The sequence below is a fragment of the Oryctolagus cuniculus genome, chromosome 11, assembly GCF_964237555.1.
Source record: "Oryctolagus cuniculus chromosome 11, mOryCun1.1, whole genome shotgun sequence".
Lineage (NCBI taxonomy): Eukaryota > Metazoa > Chordata > Mammalia > Lagomorpha > Leporidae > Oryctolagus > Oryctolagus cuniculus.
The window spans coordinates 79,618,774-79,640,712 of NC_091442.1; the positions used below are offsets into that span (position 1 = coordinate 79,618,774).

General features: G+C 39.7%; 1 long non-coding RNA gene across 2 annotated transcripts in view; it reads right to left on the reverse strand.

Moving 5' to 3' along the window:
- LOC103348333 (uncharacterized) overlaps window positions 1-21,939 on the reverse strand; it is a 166,085-nt gene that overhangs the window by 129,840 nt on the left and 14,306 nt on the right. For both annotated transcript variants that reach the window (XR_011380180.1, XR_007919743.2), the window contains exon 3: window positions 21,572-21,727. This is a non-coding gene — a long non-coding RNA (uncharacterized lncRNA). The remainder of the gene's footprint in view (window positions 1-21,571; window positions 21,728-21,939) is intronic.

The following is a 21,939-nucleotide window of genomic DNA, read 5'->3' on the forward strand; positions in this document are numbered from 1 at the left end:
TGGGAGGGAAAGAGGGGAGGGAGGGAGAGAGGAAGAGAATGTCATTATGTTCTTAAAATTATATCTACAAATCATATTGAATCTATTAAAAATTAATTCAAAATTAAAATTTAAAAATGTTAAAAAGAGAAAAAATTCTGCATGGGTTTCAAAGTTTTCTATAGCAGAATTAACTTTTCAATTCTGTTTCCATGAACTTTGTGAATCCCCCCTCATATATGCATGTTTGCTTGTTTATTGTACATTTCTGTTAACACATAAGCTCTGTAATATAGAGAGGGACTTTTGTTGAATCCATTGCTGCCTGGTACATCATGGATAAATAAGTATTTGCAAAGTGAATGAATTTACTTATCCCGTATCACACAACCACCAAGAGATGAAACTTGCTCTCAGGCTTTCTGATTCCATAGACTGAAGCATGAAGATTTATTGCTTTTGCGCATTACAAAATATTAAGCACATTATAATTGTTACACATTATGTAAGGAGATAATGGTGACATATGGGAAGAGCACATATCAAGTCACTTTCCAAAACTGAGAATCTGGGAGGCTTTGATTTCTTCCACATATGCTAAATTCTAAACACTAGTTTGGATGTTGAATTTCTCTCAGAGACCCACTGTTAAAAGTCTGGTTCTGAAAGTCTTATATTAAAGATGCTAAGGCAAATCTGATCCAATTAGGAACTTATTCCAATTCAACCTTAATCCAATTATGACTTCTGAAGGTGGGGGCTTTTGGGAAGATTGGATTAGACTGGCTCATTATACTGGAGTCCCCAAGATTAAATCCTGTTGGCCTAATGAGATATCCCACAGAGCAATACACACTCCGACTTGCTACTCTGTGCTGTCTCAGGACTTGGCCTGTAAGAACACTATCACTGCATGCCAAACCAGTGGAGCCAAGTGAATCATGGGTAGTGAACTTCCAGAGCCATGAGATGAAATAAACCTCTCTTCCTTGGAATGTAACTTGTCTCTGGTATTTCATAGTATTAATGAAAAAATAATACACTTGCTAATATTCTAATACTAATACACTACCTATTATCAAAGCACTGACTAGGGATGTAGGACTCACAAAAGAGATAGATCATTGCTTTCTTTCAAATCTATAATATCAGGTCACAGGTAGAAAGGGTTAGGTAAAAATGTAGCACAATGGTAGGTCTGACTTTGAGTCACAGACACTATGAAAAGGTCCTAATAACACTTGTAGCTGCCACTCGCCACTGGTGTTCATTTCCATTGTGCTTCTCTGCCTTTCCTATTCTTACATTCCAGCCAGTAGAGTTCTCTCCCTATGCTAGTCTGAGGTGGCACTCTTGGTCTTTGTCTCACCGTGCTTGTGACATCTAAGTGAAGAGGTCTACACTGATCTACTCTGGACCAGATCACCCCTTCACAAACCCTTCCCATACATAACACTAAAATTATACACACACACACATGAAAACACAAGTACTCCCATGTTTGTACATTTCTGTGCTCACATGATGTTAGGTCTCAGGTTCCAGTCTCAGAGACTGAAGTTGTGAGAATGAGAGAGAGCTGGGGGGTTTGCATTGTGGCCCAGTGTGTGAGGCATCTGCCTGCAACACCAGCATCCATATCAAAACCAGTTTGTGTCCTGGCTGCTTCACTTCCAATCCAGCTCCTACTTATGTGTCTGGGAAAGCAGCAGAGGATGGCCCAAGTCCCTGGGCCCCTGCATCCATGTGTAAAACCAGAAGTTCTGGTCTCCTGGCTTTGGCCTGGCTCAGCCCTTCTGGTTGCAGCCATTTGGAAAGTGAATCAGCGGACGGAAGATTCTCTCTCTTTCTCTTTCTCTCTCTCTGTAACTCTGCCTTCAAATAAATTTTAAAAGAAAGCAATCAAGAAAGCAGGTAAGCCGACGCCATGGCTCAATAAGCTAATCCCCTACCTGTGGCGCCGGCACACCGGGTTCTAGTCCCGGTCGGGGCGCCGGATTCTGTCCCGGTTGCCCCTCTTCCAGGCCAGCTCTCTGCTGTGGTCTGGGAGTGCAGTGAAGGATGGCCCAAGTGCTTGGGCCCTGCACCCACATGGGAGACCAGGAGGAAGCACCTGGCTCCTGGCTTCGGATTGGTGCGCTGGCCGCAGCGCGCCAGCCACAGCGGCCATTGAGGAGTGAACCAACGGAAAAGGAAGACCTTTCTCTCTGTCTCTCTCTCTCACTGTCCACTCTGCCTGTCAAAAAAATAAAATAAAATAAAATAAAATAAAATAAAATAAAATAAAATAGCAGGCAAGCTGAAAGGCCAGAAATTGAACAGATAAAGTCTACACAGCTGAACTGGCCATTTGTCCCTTCTCCCAATCCTGGATCGTCTCTTTCTTCCCAACCTGTATGTGGAACCCTGAGGCCCTCTCACAAATAACCTGCACTCATTCTCTGAAAGCTCCTCCTGAAGAGGCCTTTATGTTACACATTTCAAAACCCCCAGTACTTCCTCTCAAGCTTAAATGATCTAAGATTGTTATGGATGAAGCCATGTATCTGACTAGATCCACACTCTTGGTTACCTAAGCTTGCCTTAGTGGGCAATTTTGGACTGGTTCTCTAACAGTCTATAAACGATTAAATGCAACCATGCTAAAGTTTTAATAATCAATTCCCAGGATCAACAAATGGTTTATTTATAACTGTCCCTGGTTTAGACACTGACAGAAAAAAAAAAAAAAAAAAAAAAAAAAAAACATGTCTTAGATACTTCTAAGGAAATTTAGCAAACATTTTTAAGAAAAAACGTTTCAGGTGGAAGAGGTATTATGCAAAAAATGAAACCATGGCATGTTCATACGCTTTTCAAAAGCCTGAGCTCACTGAGTTTTAAACACCTAGTAAAGGAACAAAGGATGTGATTTCATCTTCCTTGGAGTGGGAGGCCCCTTCCTGTGTGACCTCCTGTTTTCACTTTCAATCTCCCTGTAGGACAGCTTTCCTTTGAGGCATAGGAGATTGGCTTCATTGACATTCTGGAAGTCAATGCTCTAAAAGTGATGAGAATGTTATTTATTGGCCACAGAGTAAAGGGGTGTTTACTCTGGGGATGGTTCAAGATCATTCATGTTGTTGCAGACTATTGTGATGCTACTTTTGCTATTGCCTACAGGCAACTTGTTTCCTTTTTTTTTTTTTTTCTTTAACCTATTTGGAACCAAAATTCTCAACAAAAGAGAAACACAATAACATATGCTCACTGGTAGGTGAACATTGACTGAGGTAGGGAAGGACAAATGATGAGAATAAGAATATGGATGTGCAATTTAAAATGCCAGTCACATAGTTCATTATGTTCTCACAGGAACCTGTCTTACAGGTGAGAAAACTGACATCCAGAGATGTGAAGAACTTTCCCCAAGGTCACCCAGTTAGTTAGGATAACTAACGTTTACCTACCAAAATAACTTTTTTTTTTTTGTTTGTTTGTTTTTTTTTTTTGCCTTCCTTACACATAGTAACAACACTCATATTTAGCTCTGGTTATTTGTATTATGGAATTTCATGGACATTCCTGCTCAGGAATTCTGTCTCTCAGCTCTGTTGGAATCCACCTATTTTGCTTCAGGTCACATGGTATAGTAAAAAGAGAAAAGGTTTTAGATACAAGCAAAATCTATTAAATTTGTGCTATGGAACTTTCTAAAAGTCAATGTTGAGGCAAGTTTCTTAATCATTTGAGCCTATGTTCCACTTAAAAAAGCACTAGCTTTTTCCTAGAGTAGTAATAATATGATAATGAATGTAAACTGGATGTTCTGGCCTTCATTAAGTTGCTTGAAGTTGCTGCTTTGTACAGTAGTTCATCCAGCTGAAAGAATCCAGTTCAGAGAGCACTATAAAATCATAGAAGTCATTACTGCCGGCACAGTGGCGCAGTGGGTTAATGCCCTGGCCTGAAGCGCCAGCATCCCATATGGGTGCTGGTTCTAGTCCTGGCTGTTCCTCTTCTGATCCAGCTCTCTGCTATGGCCTGGGATAGCAGTGGAAGATGGCCCAAGTCCTTGGGCCCTTGCACCCACATAGGAAACCCGGAAGAAGCTCCTGGCTTCAGATCGGTGCAGCTCCGGCCATTGCGGCCATCTGGGGAGTGAACCAACGGATGGAAGACTTCTCTGTCTCTGTCTGTCTGTCTGTCTCTCTCTCTCTCTGCCTCTCCTCTCTCTTTGTAACTCTGACTTTCACATAAATAAAATAAATCTTTTTTTTTTTAAAAGTCATTACTAAAGTTTCTAAAAAAGGAAGGAGCAATCTGTCATTCAACATTATAAATGATTCCTAAAAATTCTGTTTTCTTTCAGTGTCATGTTCACAGAAGCTACTGCAACTTCTGTCTGAAAATACAGGTTCTTCCTCGCTGCACTCTCTCACTGATGGCCCTATCTCACTGCCTTGTCCCCCGTCTTGCAGCATGACAGTTTGGTCATCTGAGCTTTGTTAAAGAGGCATTGCCTCAGTTAGATTTGAAGCAGTTTTGCTGGGGAAAAAACACACAACAGTAAAAATATTGGCACTCACCTCCTCTTTTATTATTTCCTGCACAGCAATGATTTGTTGGAACCTAAGACCACTTATTGCTTTTTGTATTTTATGATTTTCTATGTCTTATTTTTCAAATACACCCTAAATCCATTGTCTGAGTTTCAAATTCATTGGGCTGCAAGAAGTAGAAAACTGAACTCACAGTCTCCTAAACAAATAGCATACATTTTCCTTATGTGCAAAATGCTAAGATGAAGGGAACTGGATCCTAGCACACATTTGGCAGCTCATTCTTTGCTCAGTTAGTCTCTGTTCTATCTAGGTCTTTAATTGCCTCAGGAAAGCTTTTCCAGGAACCTCATTTTTTTTAGAAATACCTGATTGGCCTAGACTATATCAAATAGCCACAACAAGCTTCGAGGGAGCCTGGGAGATGGAGAACTCCATACAAGTGGAGCAAGAGGAAAGGACACAGGGATTAGGTCTCAAGTCCATCCCACCCCTGAATTACAGAACATGCATCTGTTAAATCTTTCCTCACTGTGCCTACTGTACTTCTAGCAAATATGGAGTGCTCCTTGAATGTCTGCTAAATTAATGAGGTTATGAATAAGTAATGGAGGAATGAATGGATGGAATTGCTTTCTAGTTGCCAAGAGCATATTTGTCCTCAGGTGGTCCACTTTACAAGACTGACTGGAAGTCAGAATGCAATGCAGACAATTTTCCATTCTGAATTTAGGAAAAAATAGCTTACATGACCCAAATTCTTAGTTTTAGGACCTCTTCAAAAGTCTTAGAAAGGACCTCCTATGACCTCCTATAAAGTTTAATTAGTTCCAAGACCAGGGAAAATGTTTCTAAATAACTCTTGAGAGTTGATGAGCTAAAATAGAAAAAATTTTGACTTTTTTGCTACAAATAAGAAGTTATTTATTTTGGAACCTAAAGAATTTAAAGTCATAGAACTGATAACAAGCCAGGACAAAATTATCACAAGATGAAGGTCTCCGTAGCAATGTTCATGTGAAGTCAATGCCACTTGACTTTATTCAGTGATGTCCTTGAATGTTAGGAGCATTTTTTTCTTTTTTTGAGTTTTATATATATTCATTGGAAAGGCAGAGTGACAGAGAAAGAGAGAGAGAAAGAGAGAGAGGGAGGGAGAGAGAGAGAGAGAGAGAACGCTAAAAAGGGAGGCAGAGAGAGAGAGGGAGAGATCTTCTATTCACTGGTTCAGTCTCCCAAATTGATGCAATATCCCAGGCTGGGCCAAACTGAAGCCAGAAGCCAGGAACTCCATCAGGTTCTCCCACGTGGGTGACAGGAATTCAAGTAATGTGTTACTTCTCAGGCACACTAGCAGGAGCTGGATCAGAAGTGGAGTAGCTGGGGCTGAACCAGCATTCTGAAATAGGATGCAAGCATCACAAGTGACAGCCCTGGCTGCCACACCACAGCGCCCACCCCTTAGAATAATTTCTTCAGACATGCAAGTGTAGTGATGCGCCTTTGGTGAACCAGTTTCAGTGTCATATGTCTTTATTGACTTTTTTTCCTTTTCTTACCTGTTTCTAATTTATTTACCTTATTTTATATCTCTTTAGAAGCTGTAACATATTGTTCCTGAATAAAGCAAAACATAAACAAGTAGGGGCCGGCGCCATGGCTCACTTGGTTAATCCTCCGCCTGGGGTGTCGGCATCCCATATGGATACCGGGTTCTAGTCCTGGTTGCTCCTCTTCCAGTCCAGCTCTCTGCTGTGGCCCAGGAAGGCAGTGGAGGATGGCCCAAGTGCTTGGGCCCCTGCACCTGCATGGAGACCAGGAGGAAGCACCTGGCTCCTGGCTTCAGATTGGCACAGCACGGGCCATAGCAGCCATTTGTGGGGGTGAACCAACGGAAGGAAGACCTTTCTCTCTGACTCTCTCTCTCTCTCTCTCTCTCTCTCACTATCTATATCTACACCTGTCAAATAGATAAAAAATACTTAAAAAATATAAACAAGCAGTGATCATGTATGGTGTTATTCTCTATAGCTATTTCTGAAAGGAAAAATGGTAATAACTTTCATTTTAAAATAATTAGCATCTTCAGAAAATCACAGAATCTGGGAAAGAACTGGCATCAACAGTAATTGAAAATGTTAAAGCTTGCATTTGCAAATGGATCCAGGGCTTTTTTGAAGTAAGACATACTGCATGTTCACATGTGGTTGTAATGTAATGCCAAGATGTGAATTCAAGTACCTCACATGGTAATTACATTTTCATCTGGCCAAACTGTTGTTTTCACAATTGCCATACCACCATTCCCCAACACTCACCTTAATATTCCTTAGGTGATGAACAAATTATATTATCTCATTTGAAGTTTTCTTTCAACTTAGTGCAAATAAGACTTTTTTGTAGAACTTGGTCTGAAAATCTGAAGAAAATGTTATATAAATATTGCTTTTCATTATTGGTTATTAAGTGAATCTAGCAAAACCTTCTTTTAAAAAGCTAGTCTTGGCTGGCGCCGTGGCTCACTAGGCTAATCCTCCGCCTGCAGCACCGGCACACCGGGTTCTAGTCCCGGTTGGGGCACCGGATTCTGTCCCGGTTGCCCCTCTTCCAGGCCAGCTCTCTGCTATGGCCAGGGAGTGCAGTGGAGGATGGCCCAAGTGCTTGGGCCCTGCACCACATGGGAGACCAGGATAAGTACCTGGCTCCTGCCAGCAGATCAGCGCGGTGCGCCGGCCGCGGTGGCCATTGGAGGGTGAACCAATGGCAAAGGAAGACCTTTCTCTCTCTCTCTCTCTCTCACTGTCCACTCTGCCCGTCAAAAAAAAAAAAAAATTATAAAAAAAAAAGAGCTAGTCTTGGGAACAGTTCTTCTTTAGAGCAAATTCTCAGTCTGCATTGACAGTTGAGTAGTACTGAATACTTAATGGATGGCTTAGCAGTTGATGCTCAAAGTGAAAGAATTATTACACCTTAACAGCTTGCAGATGTCCTGGGCAGGAACACACATTTCTTAGGTTTCACAGTATTAGGTTTGCTTTTTGTATGTAGCAATTTTTTTTTTAATTCTTGATGGGAATGTCTATAAATGAATCCAAATGGTTTTTTATTTTAGGATTTCAACTAGAAGAACAAAGTTTGAAATGACAGTAATGGAATGAATTTTTTATTCTTATTAGTGAAACTAAGGAATTATGACTGAAAAATGGGCAGAAAGGAAATGACAGCAGATTTTCAGAGTTCTGTTTCATGATAGAGCTACTCTAGAAACAGCATGTAAATATCTCATTCGCAAGTTAGCCCTCCATTTTTAAGTATCACAATCCTATTCTGAAAAGATTTATTGGTGCACTTATCACTACAAAGCTTTATTTTAGACTGGATAAGTTGTTGTGACCTCTTCTTCTATATTGTAATGATTCTAGCCAGAGTGTTGGAGAATTTATAGTTAGTAAGTTAATACTTCCTCCTGTCCCATATAAAATCACAGAAAGAATTGAAGTTCTTGTGAGATTTATTATCAGCCCCTAAAGTACATTATAAATATAAACCCTTAATTAAACAATGATTCTAAACAATCATCCTTTTCAATGTTTTATTAACACAAACAGAAAATATTTCATAGATTCATAGCTGCAATTCTAAGAAGATAGCTACACTTCCCTCTCCCCCTCCTTCCATTCCCATTCGTTCCTTCCTTTCCTTTTTTTCCTTTAATTTTTACAATAGTATACCTTCAATTTACTTTATAATCGCAGGCTTAATGCACTACTAACTATAATTTTCAACAAATATTAGAAAGACCATTGTTCCACAGGAATATATTAAGGGCTATAAATAATAATCAAATCATAAGATGTCAGGCTTAATTCTTAAACATTTTCTATATTCTATATTAATTGCCATATATCAGAGAAAACATATGATGTTTGTCCTGTTGAGATAAGCTTATTTTACTAAGCATAATGGTCTCCACTTGCATCCATTTTGTTGCAAAAGACAGGATTTTATTCCTTTTATGGCTGAGCAGTATTCCATCACACACACACACATTATATCACATTTTCTTTTTTTTTAAGATTTATTTTATTTATTTGAAAGTCAGAATTACAGAGAGAGGTAGAGACAGAGAGGTCTTCCATCTGCTGGTTCACTCCCCAGATGGCCACGACAGCTGGAGCTGCTCCAATCTGAAGCCAGGAGCCAGGAGCTTCTTCTGGATCTCCCACATAGGTGCAGGGGCCCAAGGATCTGGGCCATCCTATACCACAATCCCTGGCCATAGCAGAGAGCTGGATCAGAAGAGGAGCAGCTGGGACTAAAACCGGTGCCCATATGGGATGCAGGTGGAGGATTAACCTACTGTGCCACAGCACCAGCTCCATATCACATTTTATTTATCCAGTCGTCAGTTAATGTACATCTGTGTTAATTCCAAATCTTAGCTATTGTGAATTGAGCTGCTATAAACATGGGGTACAAATATTTCTTAAACTTTTTTTGAAAGATATATTTATTTGTTTAAAAGGTAGAGTCACAGTGAAAGAGAGAGAGAGAGAGAGAGAGAGGGAGAGACTCTTCTATCTGCTGGTTCACTCCACAAATAGCCGCAATAGCTGGGGCTTGTTTGCAGGCCAAAGCCAGAAGCCAAGAACTCCATGCAGGTCTCTCACATGGGTGCAGAGGCCCAAGCATTTGGACCATCTTTTGTTTCATTCCCCGACACATTAGCAGGGAACTGGATCAGAAGTGTAGCAGCTGGAATTCGAACCAGCACCCATATGTGATGCTGGGATTGCAGGAGGTGGCTTAACCTGATCCGCCATAATCCTGGCCCCTGGCAACCATCTTTAACAGTTGCTAACATAACAGATGGGTGGGTGGAGATTATGTGACTCTTGGTGGAAGTTTACAATACCACACATAAAGTATTTTTTGTAAAAAAAAAATGCCTAAGTTATATCAGATCAAGCTCCCATGTTCAATACAAGTTTATAGGAATAAAGAGGTAGATGGGATAAAGAGGACCAAGACCCAAGACAAACTTAACCATCCTAATCCAGAACACCAGAAACTCTACAGGAAAATCTGGAGTCTATTACTAATGAATTAATTACAAGGGGTGGGGGAAATCTTTGGGTGAAAAGAGACTTGTAATAAACATTAAACCAAAATGACAAGGGAAACCCTTTGTTTAAAATCTCATTTCAAAAACCAAATATAACATTTAAAAAAATTTTATATTTGGAGAAATGTGAATGTTGACCAGTTGGCTATTTAATATTAAAGAATGTCCATCAATTTTTAGGTATGATGATAGTATTATGATGATATTTTTAAAGTCTTTATATTTTAGACATTTTATATTGTAGAACACTTAACACCTATGAATGGTATGACAGAAAGAAGATGGACACTGAGTTGGTCATTAACTCAACTCAGCATTGAACTTGGAAATTCATTGTCTCCTTTTCCTACATTTATGATTTACATTGTGGTGTAGCAGATAAAGCCACAGCCTGCAGTGCCAGTATCTCATATGGGCACTAGTTCAAGTCCCAAGCTGCTCCACTTTCAGTCCAGCTCTCTACAATGACCTGGGAAAGCAGTAGAAGATGGCCCAAGTCCTTGGGCCCCTGCACCCACGTGGGAGACCTGGAAGAACCTCCTGACTCCTGGCTTCGTATCAGTGCAGCTTCAGCCATTGTGGCCATCTAGGAAGTGAACCAGAGGGTGGAAGACCTCTCTCTCTCTCTCTCTCTCTCTCTCTGCCTCTCTGTAACTACCTTTCAAATAAAATAAATAAATCTTTATTAAAAAAGTAAAGAAGCAAACTTTATAATTCTCAAAACACAAACACACATGCAGTCAGAAAGCCTTTGTAAGAACTCAGGTTCTATTCTGGACCTATAGTGCTGTTCCCCTGAACCCCTACTTAACCCCCAAATACTGGAGTATCTGGCTTTCATTTGTATTCACATAGTACTCTGGACTTGCAATGACTGTTCAGTGGGAAAGCATTTCAGAATGAGATTTCTGTTTCCCTTATTTCTTGTTCCTTGGCCATTACCCCATTCAGCCAACTATGCTTTCTGGGTTGATTCCCTCAGGAAAGGAGTGACACAGTAGACCTACAAACACCATAATAGAAGTTGATTCTTGACTTTTGAGCTCCAAAGCCTGGGTATCATGTGAAAAGGACAAGCTCATGTGAAGATACTGAATTTGATGGACATTGTGAGGAGGTAAATAAGAGCTTATTTTTAATCTATTTTCTTTGAGCTGGAGGATGGGAGAGGAGGGGACTTGATGGAACAACCCAGTGGGAGGCAGACAGGTAGGATCTAGACAGGGACCAAATCTGGGGGGTTCACATAGACAGATCTAGAGCAAACCTCCACAGAGAGCCTGACATTTGACCATCCTCTAGAGTGAGGACTATCTGGCACCCACATCAGGGAACAATGTGAGAGCAGAATTAGCAACACAGGTGACTCAGTCCTTCTTCCCATATGACATGTACCTCACCTTGACTGCACTTCTCATCATTGTTGGAGTTTCTTACTGTTGAGGTGGGGTAGAGTAGCAGGGAGTATAACCTGCTATACCTGGGAGGCATAGGTCAGTGGTATCTGGAATGTCACCAAAAAGTGACAAACAAGGGTAATAGGATCACAGTTCTTATTGATAAATCTATGGATGGAGTTGTAAAATAATGGACTTATGAACCCCAGTGGAATAGATAGATGCGGCTTCTCCCTCATGGCAGTGTGAGATGAAGGGCAGGCTCTCCCTCTGGTGAGGGTGGGTTGTTCCATGAAATTTTTGGCAGCTTCCACTACTCATTCTGGAAAGCAGGTATGGTCCTAAGAGGAAAAAGGGAGCAGATAACCTGAACATGCCTGGTGTTTTCTTCCCATTTTTTTCAGCTAGGGAACAGACTATATTGATCTATCTGATAAAACTGAGCTCGAAGACAATAGTGTGATATTAGCTGTTCATCTCTTGACATAAAGAAGAGACTATTGCCTCCAACAGTTAAGTAGTCAGCACAGCACCTACTGCTCATCTGGCAACAGCCTTACTCAATACCCAGTGAACAAATTCAAGTGGGGCAACCACTGTTTCAACATCCTATGAATTTCGAAAATCCTGCATTAGAGACTATTAGCATCTGCACCCAAAGAGGCAGTAGTGGCATGATAACATTTTGAATTGTCATTCTTATCCATGAAATGGTAAACTACATTTATATCACATGTATTTTTGTCTTCACAAGAAGTGTATAATTTTTCTTGAGGGCAAGAATCAGGTCTTAGTGAACGTTGTATTAATGCCTGTCAGACCTGTCAAAAAAATTTAAAAAAAGAAAAAAAAAAGAAAGTGGAGACTCAATGACTATTTACTGAATTTACATGTAAGTACTTCAATCAGTCAAATAGATCACCTGATCACTGAGCTTAGTCCCAATTATTTTATGAATTATCCCCACAGATGATCATACAGACTTACGTTATAGTATCATCTATGCTCTACATACAGTTCTAGGTGGCTATCTGTTAATTTTGTCAGTAAATTTGCAAAACAATTCATGTTTTGTGGTGTTAACAATGACTTCATCTCCTTAAGTATTTGAAATAGTTAATGGAGGCTATAAATGTACTAGTATTTCTTCCCTTTCATGCCCTATAATTATGGAAATTCAATGATTTAAATGTTCTATCCATATTTCTAATTCAAAGCCTTACCAGTTAATAAATCATTTCTTATCTATTCATGTCACATTTACAATAAATAATTTATCAACTTAATAGAAAAGTACTGTTCTCAATTATCAACATATGTAGGAGGATTTTAATTTCTAAAATTTATTTTTTTCTTCAAGTCTGTGAAATAGCATAAGTATATTTCACATTTTAGTAGAGATTTATCAGTTGTTGACCATTCAACACCAATACTTCTTCCTACCTGCACCTTGGTTTCCTTTAGGAGAGCTAATTGTCCTCACTGTGTGTTCTTGGGGAGGTAGTAATTCCAGTTATTTGCACTTCCATTCTTGGCTACAAAGTGTGGGTTCCTGGAGGCTTGCTATATGGGATCCTTTTTTGCATCACTCAAGAACAATTAAGAGGCTCTTGATTTTATCACAGTTTCTTCCAACATTAAATCTTGTGTGGGATTATGTGAGGTTGGAGGAAACTGGTAATTCCAATGGCCACATTTGCAATGAAGCAGCTCCTAATACAACGACCATCAGATGTCACCTGGTTATGTGTGTTTCAGCACCCTATTCTTTTAATTTGTGACTCTTCTATAACCTTTGAATTAGCCTTTCTATTTCTACTTCTGTTTGCCAAGACAGATTCTGTTGTTTGCTAATACTGAACATTATTTAAATCATCCAGTTTCAGAAGATGCATCAAGAAATAGAACAAGTCAAGTAATGGGACATGAATTATAGTTGTGGTCCTGCAATCAACTTCCTTTGAGGGGCCAGAGCTGTGGCATAGCAGGTAAAGCTGCTGCCTGCAGCACTGGCATCCCATATGGGCACCAGTTCAAGTCCCAGCTGCTCTACTTCCAATCCAGCTCTCTGCTATGGCCTGGGAAAGCAGTAGAAGATGCCCCAGGTCCTTGGGCCCCTGCATCCACATGGGAGACCTGGTAGAAGTTCCTGGCTCCTGGCTTTGGATTAGTGCAACTCCGGCCGTTGTGGCCAACTGGGGAGTGAACCAGCGGATGGAAGACCTCTCTCTTTTTCTCTCTCTGTCTTTCCTTCTCTCTCTGTGTAACTCTTTCAAATAAATAAATAAATAAATCTTTAAAAAAAATCCTTTGAGACCCAGTATAGAAATTTTGTGGCTCCTGATTTTTTTTTTTTATCTATGAAGTTAAGAGGTCAAATTACTTTCAATCTTCAGCTTAAAAGTTATAAATTCAGGGCTGGCACCATGGCTTACTTGGTTAATCCTCCTGTAGTGCCGGCATCCCATATGGGCACCAGTTCTAGTCCTGGTTGCTCCTCTTCCAGTCCAGTTCTCTGCTGTGGCCCAGGAAGGCAATGAAGATGCCCCAAGTGCTTGGGTGCCTGCACCTGCATGGGAGACCAGGAGGAAGCACCTGGCTCATGGCTTCGGATCGATGTAGCTCAGCCTGTAGCGGCCATTTACGGGGGTGAACCAACGGAAGGAAGACCTTTCTCTCTGTCTCTCTCACTGTCTAACTCTATCTGTCAAGTAAAAAAAAGTTATAAATTCATGATTTGGTTATTACTGGTTAGGAATCATTATCAAGGTACAATGATTAAATTACAGGCATTAGAACATCAAACTTCTGGCTAAATTAAGAAATTTTATTGAAGTTTCATTTGATGTTTATGTATATAAGATACTTGTGAGTATTCCAAATTTGCCTAAAGCACAAATAATAATGCATTATGTGGTTTATAATATATGTACCAGTACATGTTTAACAGCTTCGGCACAAAAGTCAGGCCAGAAGAAATGAAACGAGTCCATTTTAAGGTTCTTACACAATACATGTAGAATATTACCACTTCCAGATGGTGATAAAGATGTGTACTATAAATCCTAAAGCAATCCTTAAAATAATGCAAGAGATATAGCTAATAAGTTAGCGAAGGAGGTGAAAAGAAAGCATAAAATACACTAATTAAACCCAAAAGAAAAAGAGGAAAAAGAAGCAATGAGAAAATAGAATAGACAGAATCTAAATAGCAAGATAGTAGATTAAACACCCAATAAATTAAGAATCATATTCAAATGGCTTCATTGTAGCACAGAGAGTTAAGCAATTTCTTTAGACAGCTACATCCTATATTGGAGTTCCAGTTCAAGTTTGGTACTAGCACTTCCAGGCTAGCTTCTGGCTAAGGTGCCTGGGAGGCAGCAAATGATGTTCCAAGTACTTCGGTTCTTGCCATCTCTGTTACAGACTCATATGGACCTCCTAGCTCCTGGCCTCAACCTGGCCCATCCAGGCTGTTGTAAGAATCAGGTGGACCAGAATCTTTCTCCCTCTCCTCTCTCTCTCTCATGCTGCCTTTAAAAATTATATTAAATAGTTTAAACACAATTACTAAAGAAAAATATCAGATTAAAAAACAAACTCAATTACGATCTGCTCACCAAAAACTCCTCTTAAATATAAGTAAAAACTGTTTAAAGGGGATAAAGAATGTGTGCATGCTAATGAATGAACAGAAATGTAAAGTAACTGTTAATATCAGATAAAGTAGATTTCAGAACAAACAATATATCATCATAAATAGAATAGCATTTCATAATGATAAATAGGTCAATTTATCAAAAAGATACAGCATTCCTAAATGTTTAAGCAATTATATCTAATGACACAGCTGTATAATGACAATGACCTTCACAGAATATCAAGGGAAAGCAACCAAAAACTATGAAAATTTTTAAGAGATTTATGCAGATTTCAGTTACTGTATAAAAACACCTGTGGATGTCTTTCATTTAGGTTTTTTTTCCCCCCAGAGTGTCTTGGCTTTCCATGCCCGAAATACTCTCATGGGCATTTCAGCCAGATCCACATGCCTTAAGGGCTGATTCTGAGGCCAGAGTGCTGTTAGGACATTTGCCATTCTATGGGTCTGCTGTGTATCTCACTTCCCATGTTGGATCATTCTCTCCCTTTTTTATTCTATCAGCTAGTATTTGCAGACACTAGTCTTGTTTATGTGATCCCTTTGGTTCTTAGTCCTATCATTACGATCAATTGTGAACTGAAATTGATCACTGGGACTAGTGAGATGTCATTGGTACATGCCACCTTGATGGGACTGAATTGGAATCCCCTGGTATGTTTCTAACTCTGCTGTTTGAGGTAAGTCAGCCTGAGCATGTCCCAAATTGCACATCTCTTCCCTTTCTTATTCCCACTCTTATATTTAACAGCGATCACTTTTCAGTTGTTTCAGCACTTAAGAAGAATTGTGTATTGATTACAGTATTCAACCGAAAGTATTAAGTAGAACAAACAAAAAAGATACTAAGAGGGATAACATATAAAAAAACCTAAATGAAAGATCTCTGAATGTGAGATCCCAGTGGAAAGAACGGGTCATCAAAGAAGGAGGTACCTTTCTCTGAAGGGAGGAGAGAACTTCCACTTTGACCATGGCCTTGTCTAAATATGATCAGAGTCAGTGAACTCAGGGGGCTTCCATAGCCTTGGCAGCTCATGACAAGAGCCTAGGGTGATTACTGAGGCCATAAACAAGAGTGTCAATTTGTTAAGTCAACAATAGAAGTCACTGTGCACTTACTCCTCATGTAGGATCTTTGGCCTTAGTGTGCTGTACATTGAGATTTAATGCTATAACTAGTACTCAAACAGTATTTTTCACTTTATGTTTCTGTGTGGGAGCAAACTGTTGAAATCTTTACTTAATGTATGCTAAACTGATCTTCTGTATATAAAGAGAATCGAAAATGAATCTTGATGTGAATGGAAGGGGAGAGGTAGTGGATAAGGGGAGGGTTGCGGGTGGGAGGGACGTTATGGGGGGGAAGCCATTGTAATCCATATTCTGTACTTTGGAAATTTATATTCATTAAATAAAAGTTAAAAAAAAGACAAAAAAAGACACATTGTTAGGATCAATAGGATGGAGTTTGACTTTGTGTAGATACAAGTAATAAAAGTCTTTTGAAATAATATTTGCATTTTGAATACAAATAAAGCTCCAGTTTGCAAAAAATAAAAAAATAAAAAATAAAAACACCTGTACCAGTGTGACATACTAGCAATAATCAATTTTTAAATTATTTATTTGAGAAGTAGAGACAGAGACAGACAGACATATTTCCCAATCACTGGTTCCCTCCCCAAATGCCCACAATGGCCAGGGCTGTGCAAGGACGAAGCTGGGCTCTGGGAACATAATCCAGGTCTCCCCTGTCAGCAGCAGAGATACACACACTTCAGCCATTGCCTCCTAGGATGTGCTTTAGCAGGAAGCTGAAACTGGAAGCAAAGCTGGGACTCAAACCCAGGCACTTCAGTATGGGATGCCAGCTTCCTAACCTACATCTTAACCACTAAACCAATAAATTTGAATTAGTAAGCAACTCTAATAAATTTTGAGTATAGCAAGCAAACTAGCTTTATTTTTGCAATAACAAAAGTGATATATATAGGAATAGGCCTATAAAAATGTTCAAAACAGAGCTGAAGAAGTAGACAAAACTTAACCAAAGGACAGAAGATTAGATTTTGATAAAGAAACCTATCTTGTTCTTTGATGATTTTCTTCTAATTTGTCTATTATTTTTAAATTTTTTAACATAAAGAGAACAGATTTCATGTATTTCATAGGTATAGTTCTAAGAAGATAACCATCCTTCCCTCTCTGTCCTGCTCTCTCCCTCAAACCCCTTCTTTTTTCTTCAATATTTATATACATATAATTTTAGTCCAATCTATAATCGCAGGATTAATATAATAATATAATATAATATATATTAATTAATATGATATAATATAATCACAGATTAACCACAGGATTAATTAAACATAATATTCAACAAATAAAAAGTTGGAATACCATTGCTCCACAGGAGTTTAAACAATGACTGGAAACAACAATCATAACATAAGATGTCCGTTTCATTCCTGTACAATTATTTATTTATTTGAAAGGCAGAAATACACAAGTGGCACAGGCAGGACTTGAAATGGCACCTATATAGGAAGAAGACACTTCAAGCAGAGGCTTAACCTATTATACCACAGAGCCAGACCTCCCTATATATATTTTTTGTATTCTATATTAACTGCCACATATCAGAAAGAACAAGATATTTGTCTTTTGAAGCTGGCTTATTTTACTAAGCATCATGGTTTCCAGTTTCATTCATTTTGTCCCAAAAGACATGATTTCATTTTTTCATGGCTGAGTAGTATTCCATAGTGTGTGTGTGTGTGTGTATGCATGTATGTATGTATGCATGTATATCACATTATCTTTATCCAGTTATTGGTTGATGGGCATCTGGGTTGATTTCATATCTTCACTATTGTGAACTGAGCTGCAATAAACATAGGGGTACAGATAACTGTTTCATACCATATTATGGGATATAGTATAGAATACTATACAGCAGTAAAAAAAAATAATGAAATCTGGTCATTTGCAATAAATGGAGGAATCTGGAACACATCATGCTGAGTGAAATAAGCCAGTCCCAAACGGACAAATATCATATGTTCTCCCTGATCGGTGACAACAAACTGAGCACCAAAATGGACACCCGTTGAAGTAAAAGAGACACTATGAGAAACAGTGATTTGACCAGCCCTTTCTCTGACTGTTGATGAAAAACTTAATACTTTATCCCTTTTATTATGTTTTTTGTTCTACTTAATACCATTGGTTGACTCTTTAATTAACACACAATTACTCTTAGGTGTTTAAATTTAACTGAAAAGTGATCCCTGTTAAATATAAGAGTGGGAATAAGAGAGGGAGGAGTTGTGCAGTTTTGGACATGCTCAATTGGACTTTCCCCAAATGGTGGAGTTAGAAATGTGCCAGGGCATTCCAATTCAATCCCATCAAGGTAGCATGTACCAATGCCATCTCACTAGTCCAAGTGATCAGTTTCAGTTCACAATTGATCATAATGATAGGACTAAGAACCAAAGGGATCACATAAACAAGACTAGTGTCTGCTAATACTAACTGATAGAATTAAAAAAGAGAGAATGATCCAACATGGGAAGCGGGGTATACAGCAGACTCATAGAATGGCAGATGTCCTAAACAGCACTCTGGCCTCAGAATCACCCCTTAAGGCGTTCAGATCTGGCTAAAAAGCCCATGAGAGTATTTTAGGCATGGAAAGCCAAGACACTGTGGCAAAAAAAAAAAAAAAAAAAAAAAAAAAAAAAAAAGACCTAAATGAAAGATCTCCACGAGTGAGATCCCAGTGGAAAGAACGGGACATCAAAGAAGTAGGTACCTTTCTCTGAAGGGAGGAGAGACCTTCCACTTTGACTATGACCTTGTCTAAATAAGATCGGAGTTGGCGAACTCAAAAGGCTTCCATAGCCTTGGCAGTTCATGACAAGAGCCTAGGGTGATTGCTGACGCCATAAACAAGAGTGTCAGTTGTTAAGTCAACAACAGTAGTCACTGTGCACTTACTCTCCATGTAGGATCCCTGTCCTTAGTGTGTTGTTCAATGTGAAGTAATGCTATAACTAGTACTCAAACAGTACTTTACACTTTGTGTTTCTGTGTGGGTGCAAACTGTTGAAATTTTTACTTAATATATGTGGGGAGCAACTCGGACTGGACTAAGTTACTGGAATTAAGACTTATTCTATGCATCTGCTCTCCCACAATATGGCGCTGGGAGAGGAGCGTACAGCTTCTACTCAGCTGCCTCTTGCCAACTTGAGTGATGACCTCCAGGAGCTGATCCTGCTCCTGATTGGAGGAGAGCAGCGTACTCGGCGTGTGGGCAGCCGAGTTAGGATTGGCGGAGGAGGACTATAAAGGAGGAGAGAGAGAACATGCACCAGGAACATCTAAGGGGATCATCTGAGGGAACACCTGTGCAGCCCCCGAGAGAGCCGGCCGGCGGTGTGCCGCTCCCCTGCGGAAGTGGGGAATGTGGCAGGGGGAACTGCCCTTCCATGGAGGTGGAAGGGACGGTAGCCAACCCGGGAAGAACCAGCAGCAAACCCGGGGAGGGCCGAGCAGACAAAAGAACAGCGCAGGGTCCTGTGTCATTCCTCCATGAAGAGGGGGAGCGACATAATGGTGCCGTGACTCGGATATGAAGCCTAGGCAGGGTTTAGTGTCGTTCCTCCATGAAGAGGGGGAGCGACAATATATACTAAATTGATCTTCTGTATATAAAGAGAATTGAAAATGAATCTTGATGTGAATGGAATGGGAGAGGGAGCAGGAGATGGAAGGGTTGTGGATGGGAGGGAAGTTGGGGTGGGAGGAAAGCCACTGTAATGCAAAAGCTGTACTTTGGAAATTTACATTTATTAAATGAAAGTTAAAAAAATTAGGATAGAAACAGTCTTTTCAACAAATGATAACTGTACAACTGGATGGGCCAAAAACATAAAAATAAGACAAATAAAAAAATAGCAAAAAGTACCCCATCAATACACATTCCACTTGTAGTCTTGTGTTAGGCAAAGATCTCTTAAATACAAGCTGAATGCACAATTCATAAAAGAAAAATCAATAAATTTAGTCTAATCGGTGACTAGGGACCTGTTGTGGAACCAATGGGGGTAATAGAAGATGAGTAAAGATGATTTCCAACCTGCAAGTATTCAAGGGGAAATACCACACTGCCAAGTTCACCAAGAACAACAGCTCATTACTAAACCGTCAGTGCTCAAATGAGGCACTCCGTCCTAGGTGATCAGGGGGAAAGTCATGAAGTATTTGACATATGAGCCAAATCCTCAAGGGTGAAAATTTTTTTGACTAAAAGAAGTGGGCCTCACAGTTGGAAAGAATAGAAGGAACCACAAGGCAGAGAAGTGGGAAGTGGCATTTGTGTGATTCAGGATAGAAGGGACCATATCACATGCATCTTGATTTCTTGTGGCATTTAGCATTATGGCATACAGTCCATACATAACACTTACTGAGTTAAATTAGTTACATTTGATTTTAACTAGCTTCATCAAGATGCAAAATAAAAAATGAGGTAGAACGCTATATCTTTCATAAGACCATGTTAAGTGCATGAATTTATTAACAGTAACATCAAAATTTGAAAGGGTAACTTAAAAATAACTTTAATGGCTTTTTTGAAGGTAGAACAGCTATACACAAAGTGCTGGTGCAGTAGGATCTAGTCCCTATTTGTTTAAATATTATCTGCAAAATAAGGAAATGGGTTAATTAAGTGCTTAGGAAGTTTATTTTGAAATGAAGGATACCCAAGACCTGCCCCAGGTTTCTCCCAGGATACTGTGGTACCATTCCACCAGGTAGTCAGCCTGTGAAAATGATAGAGATTCCCCAGAGCTTCCTGGGAGGTTGTATACCTGGTACACAGGATGCCCAGGATTCAAGTTTAGGAGGTACAACTGTACTAAATAGAGACAGGTGATTCCTCCCCTGAAGACCTGGCATTCCTGCCACCCAGTATGGAAGGGCTGGGTGTTCATTCCCTGAATCTTAAGAGGTATAGGGAGAGATTTTTAAAAATGTGTAACTGGAGGAAAAACCCAGAAGGAATAGACATGTTAAGCAGGCAGGACAAGGACCACAAATTACTTTCTACTCAAGAAGTCCATTTGCAGGGAAGAAGCCCATTTCATTCCCAGGCGCACATCAAGCAAAATAATTGAATTATTGTCCAGAATCATCAAGCATTCATCCCAATGCAGCTTTCTTTCTAGTCTACACAGGGCTAGATTGTATCTAGCCATTCCACCTACAGGAGACTGTCAATCCATCTGCAAACAAAAAGTCAGAGAACACTGAGCTCCTGGCTTCTTAGGACAATGGCTCAGGATCTAAACTGAGTAGAAAAAGACGCTGCAGTGGGAATAAAACTCATAAACTCTCTCCCGGTCCGCAGCCACGTCCCATCACTCCTATCCTAGTCATTCCTCTGATTCTTACCTGTAGACAACTCTCATCACTACCCTTGAGAGGAGTATGCAGGGGGTGGGGTAAAGGGGGAAAGAAAACTCAGACATTCTTTCTTGGATGCAAGCAAAACTAAAAATAAATGCAAAGTAATTTACAGCCTCCCTGATTGGTGTTCAGGATGGCATTCTGCTGCTTATCATACACCGTAACTGTCAAGGAAGGCATCTAACAGGAATTCAAGGAGAATTCTAACTTATCTCTCACAGCACAAGAACCTTTACAAGCACAAAAAGGAGTACACTACTCAAAAGCCATACACACACACACACACACACACACACACACATTATCTCAGGGGCAGAAGATAGCATATGAAATCCAACCATTTCTGTGCTGATCAGGGGATGATTTAGGTGAAGAGTCTTACTTTTAAATGTATTGATCTGGTGTATCCAGGCTTTTTTCTATCAGTATGCTGGCAACCACATCGAAGAGAACAATCTTGGATTTGGAGTCAAGGAACAGCATGAAAAACTTCTGGCTCAGATCCTCAAAGACTTGTTTTTCCCACTGTGTACAGGTGCTACAAAGGGAATGAAACAAAAGCATGAAGACATAGGTTTACCACCAAAAAAAAAAAAAAAAACTTGCCCTTACAGTTGGCTAGAACACTCTAAATCTACCAACACATGGAAAGATGAACTTTGAGATACAGTCAGCAGCCTACTAGATCCACACCATAAAAGTCAGCTCTTAAAGAAAAGGAACAATATGGCTCATGAAATTTCTCCATAG